This window comes from Mustelus asterias, chromosome 14, assembly GCF_964213995.1.
Source record: "Mustelus asterias chromosome 14, sMusAst1.hap1.1, whole genome shotgun sequence".
Lineage (NCBI taxonomy): Eukaryota > Metazoa > Chordata > Chondrichthyes > Carcharhiniformes > Triakidae > Mustelus > Mustelus asterias.
In genome coordinates, this window is record NC_135814.1 from 50,687,330 (window position 1) to 50,701,709 (window position 14,380).

The window sequence follows — 14,380 nt, forward strand, 5'->3', positions numbered from 1 at the left end:
TTATACACTATCTAACACAATTCTCCATCTTTCTTCTAATGTGGCAACAAAGGACTCCCAGGAATCATGTATATTTGATTTTCTGCTCTGAATGAACAGCGAATGATAGTTTACAATGTGTTTTAACATAAATTAAAATGGGATTGTATTCCCATTCCCTTTTCAACCTTTACTTCGAATTTATTCAACACTGTTTGGAAATTTCATTAGCCCAGGAATTTCCACTTGGAAGTTGAATTACCAGTTTCCAAAATGCTTTGCTTATTTAAAGAAAAACTATCAGGTTTGTGATATATATATATTGTATGGCTGGGGAAGGAGTTATGAACATAGAACATAGAAAGCCACAGCACAAACAGGCCCTTCGGCCCACAAGTTGCGCCGATCACATCCCCACCTCTAGGCCTATCTATAGCCCTCAATCCCATTAAATCCCATGTACTCATCCAGAAGTCTCTTAAAAGACCCCAACGAGTTTGCCTCCACCACCACCGACGTCAGCCGATTCCACTCACCCACCACCCTCTGAGTGAAAAACTTACCCCTGACATCCCCCCTGTACCTACCCCCCAGCACCTTAAACCTGTGTCCCCTCGTAGCAACCATTTCAGCCCTTGGAAATAGCCTCTGAGAGTCCACCCTATCCAGACCCCTCAACATCTTGTAAACCTCTATCAGGTCACCTCTCATCCTTCGTCTCTCCAGGGAGAAGAGACCAAGCTCCCTCAACCTATCCTCATAAGGCATGCCCCCCAATCCAGGCAACATCCTTGTAAATCTCCTCTGCACCCTTTCAATGGCTTCAACATCTTTCCTGTAATGAGGTGACCAGAACTGCGCGCAGTACTCCAAGTGGGGTCTAACCAGGGTCCTATAAAGCTGCAGCATTATCTCCCGACTCCTAAACTCAATCCCTCGATTAATGAAGGCCAGTACGCCATACGCCTTCTTGACCGCATCCTCCACCTGCGAGGCCGATTTAAGAGTCCTATGGACCCGGACCCCAAGGTCCTTCTGATCCTCTACACTGCTAAGAATGGTACCCTTCATTTTATACTGCTGCTTCATCCCATTGGATCTGCCAAAATGGATCACTACACACTTATCCGGGTTGAAGTCCATCTGCCACTTCTCCGCCCAGTCTTGCATTCTATCTATGTCTCGCTGCAACTTCTGACATCCCTCCAAACTATCCACAACACCACCTACCTTGGTGTCGTCAGCAAACTTACCAACCCATCCCTCCACTTCCTCATCCAGGTCATTTATGAAAATGACAAACAGCAAGGGTTCAACATCGAGGTTAACAATCCGTCCAATGGCTTCAGCTGACACAGTGTAAATAGCTGTGACGTCACCCAGAATGAATCTCTCAGCGCAGGAGTTCAGTGTGTGGGCAAAGGTCTACTTGGATGACCATAGTCACAATTTGAGCTGTTCCTCATGTTCCACTTGTCAAACAAGCGGCCACATCTTCCCTGGCCCATCCTCAAGTGTTTGAGAGTTGTCCAGATTTCTCACGGAAGGTTAAGACCTGGAATTTCATCACCACGTTGCAGTTGATGAAGCTTACAGGCAACCAGGAGGTGGGCCATCAAGATGTGGAGCTGTTGCCAGTTTGTGGGGTGTGGAGTGTGTTCCAGTAGGGACTATGGGATTTTTTTTTTAAGGACCCGTGTCAGTAGGAGTGCTTTGTTAGCTGTTAGCAGATAGTTTTCTTCAAGGAGAAGGCTTTCCTTGAGGAGGATGTTTTCCCTGAGGACATCAGGAGGATCAGTTTGTCTTGCTTTCCCCACAGTACTCATTACGATGAATCAATTCACTGTACTTTACTCAATCAGCTAGCTCTAGGTGTTTTGTTATTAACTTCAAACAATGCCCCCATTGTTCCACACCAACTTCCTGACTGCAAGCGGCTTTTGAAAAACTCTTTTGAAGAAGAGCTTCTACAGCTGTCACAGGTTGCTGGGCTCAGCTTTCTCTAAAGAGAAGCCCCTACGGTAAGATTGCTGTCAACTCCAGAACATCCCTAGGTTGGATGGTGCACCATATCTTTGAGCAACACTAGTTACAGATTGAATGGCTTATCCTCATTACACAACCAGTCTGTTTTGGCTTTCCGAGCCACTTTTACATGTAGTCACATATTTAAAACAAAATCCCTGTTCTTAATTGCCAGTGAAGATCCTTGTTTATTTTCCTGCTGCACACAATTGTTTTACATTTTCGTAAAGGCTGTTGGGGATTGAGGGCAGTATTTAAAAAGTAACCCAGAGATCTTGAGGAGTGGATCAGAGCAAAATAGATGTCGGGAAATTCTAAATCATTCTATATGTAATTTTTTTTGTTGCTCAATTAAAGCGTTAAAAGCAGGCTGCTTTTTTAAAAAAAGGTGTGGACCTTGCTGGCATTTATTGCTCATTCTTAGTTGCTCTGAGGAGGTGATGGTTTCTTGAGCAGCTTTGCAGTGCTGTTGATGAAACGGAGTAGTTTTTTTAGGAAATTTCAGAGTTAACCACCTCGGTTAAATCAGATACGGGCCACATACGGTATGGGTAACAGGTTTCCTTCCTTAAAGCACATTAGTAAACCAGTGGGTTTTACGGACAGCCTAATAGTTTCATGGTCTTTTCTGCTTTGACTTAAGCCATACTTTTTATTTGCAATTTTTTTTAACCAAATTAAAAATCCAGATTTATGGATTCTTAATACTGCAGCATAATCAATATATAATCGGTAATGCTATAAATGTTGGGTCCCCTTCAAGGGGCTTATTCAGTGTCATTAGTTTTTCTTGAGTACTATTTGGATGCACATATTAACCATCACCTCAACCCCATATCCCTGGATTCAAAGATGGCTGTGAACAGATATTAAATTAAAAAGCCATTAAGCTTTAGTTCCATTATCACATATTTCTATCCTGGATTGCTCACGCGACACAACTCAACAATAGTCCTCAAAGAATCTCCATGATCCTCAGCAATAATTGCATCTTCAATATTTTTCATTAATGTTATAAGTAGTCAGAGCTGAAAGTCAAATACAAGACCAATCATTTTGTTCCAGTTTTCCAGCTGAAAGCTCCAAGTTCCCCTGGGTTAGCTGACAATGAGAAGTATTCACTTTCTTGATTATAATTTTGAGGAGCGAATGAAGGGCTCAGCCACAGGCATTCACAAATCCCAATAAAATAATCGATGGGATTCTCCTAAAATAATTCAAAGTGACGAATTCACATAAAAACGACCAACGAGATTTTCAAAATGAATCTCCCACATTCTGCGCACTGCAGAGTGCACTCGCATGAATCTCATTAAAAATCTGTGGGCAGGGCCTATTCCCGCTAGAGAGGCCGGCAGTGTAGCGCTGAGCGGGCCACTGCGCATGCGCCGATCTGTCAGTGCCAAGATCGACGCATGCGCAGCAGCCCCGCACTGCCAGCCTCCCGATCGTTGGCCAGCACAGCAACCCCCTCCCCCCCACCACGCCCCATGATCCAATTGCTGGCCTCCTGGATGTCTCCGGGCCAGCCTTAAACTACCCCCCCCCCACCGGCCCACCTCAACCCCCCAATCTCCCCCCATCTCTCCTTCCCCCCCCCCCCCCCCCCCCCCCACCCCGATCATTGGCCTCCTTCCCTCTGTCACCGCGGAGTGCAGAGCAGCAGCGGGACCCCCCACCCCCACCGATCACCCCCCCAGAGGTTCTGCCCCCTCTGTCCCCCTGTTTAATGACATCTTAAGTTTATGCTTTCTACCATCAATTTCCAAGAACCCATCTTTATAGATTACAACATTTCTGCCCATGTATGGCCTTATCTTTGGTATCTTATTCTCACTGCAGGGATGGTGGCACAGGGTGGCACGGTGGCACAGTGGTTAGCAGGCATTCTAACCTGCCTCACAGCACCAGGGATCCGGGTTCGATTCCTGGCTCGGGTCACTGTCTGTGTGGAGTCTGCACGTTCTCCCTGGGTCTGCATGGGTTTCCTCCGGATCTTCCGGTTTCCTCCCACAGTCTGAAAGACATGCTGGTTGGGTGCATTGGCCATGCTAAATTCTCCCTCAGTGTACCTAAACAGGCACTGGAGTGTGGCGACTCGGGGATTTTCACAGTAATTTTATTACAGTATTAATGTAAGCCTACTTGTGACTAATAAATAAACTTTTTAAAAAACTTATTTTAGGGACAGTGACTGAGCTGCGCTACCGAGAGCAGGCAGGTTCACAGACAATTTAAGAAATTATTGGTTATTCCTGGGGTTGTAAAGGTCGCTAAGTATGAAGCTTCTGTGCAACAGGATCCTTCCAGCCCACCATGGGGGACAGTTGGTAACTAAGACAGTCTGCAACTCAGTCCTGTATAAAGCATGTGATTGTTTCCCAGAGGCAACACTGGAATCACTTTCTCAGTGGAAAGGAGACACCAGCTGAAACGTGCACAAGACCCTTACTGCCTATCAGGTTTCCCAGGAGTCCAGGACATTGTAGATGAAACCCATGTGGCCGTATCAGGACTTCACACAGCAGAGCAAAGGCATATGTCAGCAAGACAGGGTATCACTCTGCAAATGAATCTTGATCTACTTAATTGCTATTGATCCTTGGCAGAGGCTACTGTCGTCTGGGTTCTCCACAGTCTGTGGCCAAGTAAACCTGGGGAAGGGGTGGGTGGGGAGAGGTTTTCAAAAGACTATCCTGGCATAAAACCACTGTTGCAGATTGGCCATTATTCGTAGGTAGCACCAGATTTTCATCCCATTTCTATAGTAAACACTTGGTCCACATTATCAGTTTTATGGTTAGACAGTCAATTGAAAATCCACCTCATGGATTTTATTCAACTGATGGTCAGAAAGACTTTTATGTTTCATTGGATCTTAATGCAAGCAGTCAATGTAACTCTGGAATTTCAGAATGCCTCTTGCAGACATGTTTGAGCACAACGTCATCACATACACATCATTTATCACAATGATTTTCTGATCAAACTTATTACATAAAAGCAAAATACTGTGGATGTTGGAAATCTGAAATAAAAACAGAAAATGTTGGATAAATCTCTGGAGACAGAAACACAGTTAATGTTTCGAGTCCATTGACCTGTAAAGGGGTCATTTAAACTCACCCTTTAAACAGCAGCTAGTGCCGTAAACAAGGGGCTGTGTCCTCATTCACTCCGATTCTTTTGGACTCCGATGCTGGATCCAGGGAACCATTGCAGTGCCTGGATCTCATCCGGCCTGAGTAAGGAAGGTCAGGCGAGACTGGCACTGAAGAAATGAAGCAAAGGTAAGTGGGTACAGAGCGGCAATCTGATGCTGACTGCCAGACCAAGGAAGGATTGTTTTTGGTCCTTAATCAGCCCACCTTTCTTTGACTATCTTTGTAAAAGGTATGAAAACGCCTTTGATGTTATTTAGACGAGACCTTTGATATACAAAAAACTTTTGAAACAACCTTTAAAGGATAAAAAGCATCTATTTTGTTTGTCCTTTTAAAGTGCTGAAAAATTCTTTAGTTAAACAGAAAAACCTGCAGACATAACCTCCACTGTGGTTTCATTAGTTTAAGGGAAAGGTTTCAGTAGGGAGTACAAAGAGCAAAATTCTTTATCAATTGATGTCAGAATGAAGTAGATATTGGGACACACAAACGGCCCATCTACTTTACCCAGGCATCCATCATTGTCCTTTAGTGTCCCGGGATGTATAGGTTAGAGGGATTAGCAGGGTAAATATGTGGGCTTAGGGAGGTGAGGCCTGGGTGGGATTGTTGTCGGTGCAGACTTGATGGACCGAATGGCCTCCCTCTGTACTGTAGGGTTTCTCTGATTTCTATGATAATCGCTCCTCCATGTGCTATAGCATTAGATCCCAATATCCGCACTAGTAGAATGCGAGCACAACCTCCTTTTTCTCATCTGCTGTTTTGTACCTGAAGGTATAGCTATCCTGCTAACACAGCACACCACGAGAATTGTTGTGGGCAGGACAGAAAATTTGATGGACCATTCAAAGGTCCATTGACCTTGGGTGGAAATCTCCAGTCTTGGAGGAGGCATGACCGGAAAATCCTGCCCCTTGTTTTTTATTAAAATTATTTCTTAAAGTTTGAAATTAGGGAGAATGGATTTTTTTTAAAATCAGTTAATCACAACAGCAACACTCAACTTCTGCTTCTGCAAATATAGTGGACACATTAGTGCCAGACTCTGTAAGTCTGTATAGAATAATTATTCCCATTAGCCCTCCTAAGGGCTATCTGCCTACAAGCAGCAGGTAGCCAAACAAGGCAGTTAAATTACTAATTGAGGCCTATTATTAAAGACTGACTGAAATTTCCCAATTGGCCTCCAAGCCACCCAAGGCATCAGGGACTAGGCCAGTTGACTGGAAGCAAACTCCTTGTGGCACATCAGGATGAACAGTGGGAGTAGGTAGAGTGTATCACTCAGGCAGGCTTGGAGGCCCTCCCTGCCTATCTGACCACAGCTGCATTCACAGGCCATTGTTCAATCCCTTTCCACAATGATAGCCCACCTGCTGTCTCCAACATTTTTAAATTTAAAAGTTTAAAGTGTTGGAGAGAGAGCACCTCCAAATGGAAATGCGCACACTCTTATCTGAGCTATAGGCTTCATCTCTCTCTGAGCTGAAGTGCCTCCTATTGACCCTCCAGCTTCAAGAAACCTCCTGCCATCCTTAAGGATTGCAAAACTACTTTCTGGACACAAATTGATCAATTCAGGGACAAGCATTGCAGGATGACTGTTTCCCACATGGTTTTGTAACCCTCATTTGACGCAGCATTAAGGTTCCTCCCAAAACGGCGGCACGGTAGCACAGTGGTTAGCACTGCTGCTTCACAGCTCCAGGGACCTGGGTTCGATTCCCGGCTTGGGTCACTGTCTGTGTGGAGTTTGCACATTCTCCTCGTGTCTGCGTGGGTTTCCTCCGGGTGCTCCGGTTTCCTTCCGCAGTCCAAAGATGTGCGGGTTAGGTTGATTGGCGAGGTTAAAAAATTGCCCTGAGTGTCCTGGGATGCGTAGGTTAGAGGGATTAGTGGGTAAATATGTAGGGATTTGGGGGTAGGGCCTGGGTGGGATTGTGGTCGGTGCAGACTCGATGGGCTGAATGGCCTCTTTCTGTGCTGTAGGATTTCTAAGATTCTAAGTTCTAAAACCATTCCCTTCATGTTTGGTGCATGATGCATACTAACAGGCCAGCATATGCTGCCATGGACTGAAACAGAGGGATCGCAGTGTTTATGTACATAAGTCATTGAAGGTGGCAGGGTATGATGAGAGCGAAGTTAATAAAGCATATGGTATCCTAGGTGCATTGAGTACAAGAGTAAGAAAATCATGTTAACTTTGTATATGACACTAGCTGGGCCTCATCTGGAGTAGTGTGTCCAGTCTGGGCATCATTCTTAAGGAACGATGTGGAGGCATTTGGAGAAAGTACAGACGACATTCATAAAAATTCATAAGATAAACAACTGTAGCTATGAGGATAGATCGGAAAGATTGACTCAGTTCTCCTTGAGAAAAATAAGGCTGAGAGGAGATTTGAGAGAGGTATTCAAGATGGTGAGGGATACGGACAGGATAAATCATGAGAAACCTTTCCTTCTCAAGTGTACATCAAGAACTAGAGACACTGATTCAAAATAATGGGCAAAGGGAGTAGAAGTGATAAGAACATGGGACCTCTTTAGGGGCAGGGGTGATCTGTATACAAAAAACGGGTGGAACTTGAATCACACGGGGACCAATATCCTCCCGGTAGGTTGGCTAAGGCTACTGGGGAGAATTTAAACTAGATAGGTTGGGGGGAGGGGAGCTAGAAGAGTTGACTAGGATCAAGGAACTAATTGATGGGGGGGAGGATGCAGGGGTAAGGGGAATTACAAAATTAATGGTAGAGGAGAGGGTGCAAGTGAATGAAGGCGGTAATTTAGATAAGGGAGTAGAGGGAGAGGGTGTTCGCGACTCATCAAAGCGGGTCCAGATAAAAGCTGGAATAAGGACACTTTGCCTGAATGCACGAAGCATTCGGAACAAGGTAAATGAGTTGATGGTGCAAATCAGCACAAGTGGGTACGATCTAGTGGCCATTACAGAAACGTGGCTGAAAGGTGACCAGGACTGGGAGATGAATATCCAGGGGTATCAGGCGTTTAGGAAGAATAGACAGGAAGGAAAAGGTGGTGGGGTCGCGCTATTAATAAGAGGTAATATCAGGGTAGTACTGAGGGATGACATAGGCTCTGAGGAACAAAACGTGGAATCGTTATGGGTAGAGATGAGGAATAGTAGAGGGAGAAAGACACTAGTAGGTGTGGTATATAGGCCCCCAAATAATAATGTTGAGGTAGGGAGGGCAATAAACAAGCAGATAAGGGATGCGTGTAAAAACGGAACGGCAATAATCATGGGGGACTTCAACATGCACATTGACTGGCAGACTCAAGTCGGTAAGGGTGGAATGGAGGAAGAGTTCTTAGAATGCTGTCGGGATAGTTTCCTTGAACAGCATGTTACGGAACCGACGAGGGAACGAGCTATTTTGGATCTGGTATTGTGTAACGAGGTAGGTAGAATTAAGGATCTTATTGTGAAGGACCCTCTTGGGTCTAGTGACCACAATATGGTCGAATTTCTGATTCAGATGGAAGAGGAGAAAGTTTGGTCTCAAACCAGTGTCCTCTGTTTGAACAGAGGGAAATATGATAGGATGAGGGATGAATTGGCTAAGGTAGACTGGGAGAGCAGGCTGGCAGGTAGGATAGCTGAGGAACAGTGGAGGATTTTTAAGGAGATCCTTTTCAGTTCTCAGCAAAAATATATTCCAGCAAAAAACAGGGATTGTAAGAAAAGGGAGAACCAGCCGTGGATAACGAAGGAAATAAAGGAGAGTATTAAAATAAAAACAGCTGCGTACAGAGTGGCCAAAAATAGTGGAGAAACAAGTGATTGGGAAAAATTTAAGAAACAACAAAGAGAGACTAAGAAAGCGATAAAGAAAGAAAGGATAGACTATGAAGCTAGGCTAGCAATTAATATAAAAAATGATAGTAAAAGTTTTTATAAATATATAAAAAGGAATAGAGTGGCTAGAGTGAATGTTGGACCCTTGGAGGACGAGAGGGGGGAGTTAATAGTGGGAAATGAGGATATGGCTGAGTCTTTAAATAAGTTTTTTGTGTCGGTCTTCACGGTGGAGGACACAAATAGTTTGCCAAATATTAACGATAGAGGGTTGGCAGCAGGAGAAATACTTAATACGATTAATGTTACCAGAGAGGCAGTGCTGGGTAGACTAATGGGACTGAAGGTGGACAAGTCCCCGGGTCCGGATGGAATGCATCCCAGGGTATTGAAAGAAATGTCAGAGGTAATAGTGGATGCGTTAGTGATTATTTATCAAAACTCGTTGCATTCTGGGGTAGTGCCGGTTGATTGGAAAACGGCTAATGTTACGCCGCTGTTTAAAAAAGGAAGGAGACAAAAGGCGGGTAACTATAGGCCGGTCAGCTTGACGTCTGTAGTAGGGAAAATGCTGGAATCCATTATTAAAGAGGAGATAGCAGGGCATCTGGATAGAAATGGTTCGATCAATCAGACGCAGCATGGATTCATGAGGGGAAAGTCGTGCTTGACGAACATGTTGGATTTTTATGAAGATGTGACTAGGGCGGTTGATGGAGGAGAACCGGTGGATGCGGTGTTTTTGGATTTCCAAAAGGCGTTTGATAAGGTGCCCCATAAAAGGCTGCTGAAGAAGATTAGGGCACACGGAGTTGGGGGTAGTGTGTTAAAGTGGATTGGGGACTGGCTATCCGACAGGAAGCAAAGAGTCGGAATAAATGGGTGTTTTTCCGGTTGGAGGAAGGTAACTAGTGGCGTGCCGCAGGGATCGGTACTCGGGCCGCAACTGTTTACCATTTATATAGATGATCTGGAGGAGGGGACGGAGTGTAGGGTAACGAAGTTTGCAGACGACACAAAGACAAGTGGAAAAGTGAATCGTGTGGAGGACGGAGAAGATCTGCAGAGAGATTTGGACAGGCTGAGTGAGTGGGCGAGGATATGGCAAATGGAGTATAACGTTGAGAAATGCGAGGTTATACACTTTGGAGGAAATAATAACAAATGGGATTACTATCTCAATGGAAACAAATTAAAACATGCTACCGTGCAAAGGGACCTGGGGGTCCTTGTGCATGAGACGCAAAAGCCCAGTCTGCAGGTACAACAGGTGATTAAGAAGGCAAATGGGATGTTGGCCTATATCGCGAGGGGGATAGAATATAAAAGCAGAGATGTCTTGATGCACCTGTACAGGGCATTGGTGAGGCCGCAGCTGGAATACTGTGTGCAGTATTGGTCCCCTTATATGAGGAAGGATATATTGGCATTGGAGGGAGTGCAGAGAAGGTTCACCAGGTTGATACCGGAGATGAGGGGTTTGGATTATGAGGAGAGGCTGAGGAGATTGGGTTTGTACTCGTTGGAGTTTAGAAGGATGAGGGGGGATCTTATGGAGACTTATAAGATAATGCGGGGGCTGGATAGGGTGGAGGCGGAGAGATTCTTTCCACTTAGTAAGGAAGTTAAAACTAGAGGACACAGCCTCAAAATAAAGGGGGGTCGGTTTAAGACAGAGTTGAGGAGGAACTTCTTCTCCCAGAGGGTGGTGAATCTCTGGAATTCTCTGCCCACTGAGGTGGTGGAGGCTACCTCGCTGAATATGTTTAAAGCGCGGATGGATGGATTCCTGATCGGTAAGGGAATTAAGGGTTATGGGGATCAGGCGGGTAAGTGGTACTGATCCATGTCAGATCAGCCATGATCTTATTGAATGGCGGGGCAGGCTCGAGGGGCTAGATGGCCTACTCCTGCTCCTATTTCTTATGTTCTTATGTTCTTAACATAAGAAATAGGAGCAGGAGTAGGCCATCTAGCCCCTTAAGCCCGCTCCGCCATTCAATAAGATCATGGCTGATCTGATAATGGGTTCAGTTCCACTTACCCACCCGGTCACCATAACCCTTAATTCCCTTAATGGTTAAAAATCTATCTATCTGTGACTTAAACACAGATTTAACGAGGTAGCCTCTACTGCTTCATTGGGCAGAGAACTCCAAAGATTCACTACCCTCTGGGAGAAGAAGTTCCTCCTCAACTCTGTTCTTTAAATTGACTCCCCCGTATTTTGAGGCTATGCCCCCTAGTTCTTGTTTCCATTGTAAGTGGAAATATTCGCTGCTTCTACCCTGTCTCGCCCCTTCATTATCTTATATGTCTCTATAAGATCTCTCCTCAACCTTCTAAACTCCAATGAGTACAGGCCCAGACTACGCAATCTCTCCTCATAAGCTAACCCCCTCATCTCCGGAATCAACCTGGTGAACCTTCTCTGTACCCCCTCCAAAGCTAATATATCCTTTCTTAAATAAGGGGACCAAAATTGTACACAGTACTCTAGGTGCGGCCTCACCAGTACCCTGTACAGTTGCAGCATGACCTCCCTGCTTTTATACTCCATCCCTCTCGCGATAAAGGCTAACATTCCATTTGCCTTCTTGATTACCTGCTGCACCTGCAAACTGAGTTTTTGTGATTCATGCACAAGGACCCCCAGGTCCCTCTGCACAGTAGCATGTTGTAATTTTTCACCATTTAAATAACAGTCCATTTTACTATTATTCCTTCCAAAGTGGATAACCTCACACTTACCAATGTTATAATCCATCTGCCAGATCCTTGCCCACTCACTTAGCCTATCCAAATCTCTCTGCAGACTCTGTGTCCTCCACGCAATTTGCTTTCCCACTCATCTTTGTGTCATCTGCAAACTTTGTTACCCTACACTCGGTCCCCTCCTCCAGATCATCTATGTATATGGTAAATAGTTGAGGCCCCAGCACCGATCCCTGCGGCTCGCCACTAGTCACTGATTGCCAACTGGAAAAGCACCCATTTATTCTGACTCTCTGCTTTCTGTTAGATAGCCAATCCTCAATTCATGCCAACACTTTACCCCCAACTCCGTGTACTTTTATCTTATGCAGCAACCTTTTGTGAGGCACCTTATCGAATGCCTTCTGGAAATCTAAATACACCACATCCACCGGTTCCCCTCTGTCAACCGCACTCGTTATATCCTCAAAAAATTCCAGTAAATTAGTCAAACATGACTTTCCCTTCATGAATCCATGCTTCGTCTGCTTGATTGAACCATTCTTTTCTAGGTGTCCTGCTATTTCTTTCTTAATGATAGATTCCACCAATTTCCCAACTACGGATGTTAAGCTAACCGACCTGTAGTTGCCTGCCTTTTGTCTACCTCCTTTTTTAAACAGTGGTGTTACATTAGCCGTTTTCCAATCAGCTGGCACCTCCCCAGAGTCCAGTGAATTTTGATAAATTACAACTAATGCATTTGATATTACTTCTGCCGTTTCTTTTAGTACCCTGGGATGCATTCCATCCAGACCAGGGGACTTGTCTACCTTTAGTCCCATTAGCCTACCCAGCACTACCTCTTTAGTAATAGTGATCATTTTAAGGTCCTCACCCCCTACAGTCCCATGACCGTCAATTATTGGTATGCTATTTGTGCCCTCCACTGTGAAGACCGACACAAAAAACTTGTTTAAGGCCTCGGCCATTTCATCGTTTCCTATTATTAAATCCCCCTTCTCATCTTCTAAGGGACCAACATTTACTTTAGCCACTCTTTTCCGTTTTATATATTTGTAAAAACTTTTACTATCAGTTTTTATATTTTGTGCTAGTTTACTTTCATAATCTATCTTTCCTTTCTTTATTGCTTTCTTAGTAGTTCGTTGTTGTTTTTTAAAGCCTTCCCAATCTTCTAGTTCCCCACTAATTTTGGCCACTCTGTATGCATTGGATTTTAGAACAAAGAACAATACAGCACAGGAACAGGCCCTTCGGCCCTCCAAGCCTGCGCCACTCATGTGCCGACTAGACCATTCTTTTGTATCCCTCTATTCCCAGTCTGTTCATGTGGCTATCCAGATAAGTCTTAAACGATCCCAGCGTGTCCGCCTCAATCACCTTGCTTGGCAGTGCATTCCAGGTCCCCACCACCGTCTGTGTAAAATACGTCCCCCTGACATCTGTGTTGAACCTTGCCCCCCTCACCTTGAACCAGTGACCCCTTGTGTTCGTCATCTCCGACCTGGGAAAAAGCTTCTCACTCTTCACCCTATCTATGCCCTTCATAATTTTATACACCTCTATTAGGTCGCCCCTCATCCTCCGTCTTTCCTGGGAGAACAACCCCAGTTTACCCAATCTCTCCTCATAGCTAAGACCCTCCATACCAGGCAACATCCTGGTACACCTTCTGTGTACTTTAATTTGATACTCTCCTTTATTTCCTTAGTTATCCATGGGTGGTTATCCCTTTTCTTACATTCCTTCTTTTTCACTGGAATATATTTTTGCTGAGTACTGAGAAAAATCTCGTTAAAAACCCTCCACTGTTCCTCAACTGTCCCACCAATTAGTCTGTGTTCCCAGTCTACATTAGCCAACTCCGCCCTCATCCTACTGTAATCCCCCTTGTTCAAGCAGAGGACACCGGTTTGGGACCCTACTTTCTCACCCTCCATCTGTATTAGAAATTCAACCATATTGTGATCACTCATTCCAAGAGGATCCCTTACAAGGAGATCATTAATTTTACCTGTCTCATTACACAGGACCAGATCCAAGATAACTTGCTCCCTCGTAGGTTCTGTAACATACTGTTCGAGGAAACTATCGTGACAGCATTCTAAGAACTCTTCCTCAAGTCCACCGCGTCCGACTTGAGTTGACCAATCAATATGGAGGTTAAAATCCCCCATGATTATTGCTGTTCCATTTTTACATGCATCTGTTATTTGTTTGTTTATAGCCCGTCCCACCTTGAAGTTATTATTTGGGGGCCTATAGACTACGCCCACCAGTGACTTTTTCCCCTTACTATTCCTTATCTTCACCCACATTGATTCCACATTTTGCTCCTTAGAGCCTATATCGTCTCTCACTACCGCCCTGATGTTATCCTTAATTAACAGAGCTACCCCACCTCCTTTTCCTTCCTGTCTATCCTTCCGAATTGTCTGATACCCCTGGATATTTAGTTCCCAGTTCTGGTCACACTGCAACCACGTTTCTGTAATGGCCACGAGATCATACCCATTTGTACTGATTTGTGCCGTCAACACATTCACTTTGTTTCGAATGCTACGTGCATTCAGGTAAAGTGTCTTTATGTTAGTCTTTCTTACCTGGACCCGATTTGTTAGTGCATTCCTTTGTTTGCATGCTCTGTCCCTTCCTGTCACAGACT

The 14,380-nt window shown here is 44.7% G+C and overlaps 1 protein-coding gene across 1 annotated transcript in view; it reads left to right on the top strand.

The window, feature by feature from the left end:
• The window catches only part of kalrna (kalirin RhoGEF kinase a), a 790,772-nt gene that overhangs the window by 357,423 nt on the left and 418,969 nt on the right, over positions 1-14,380 (top strand). The window lies entirely within an intron of this gene.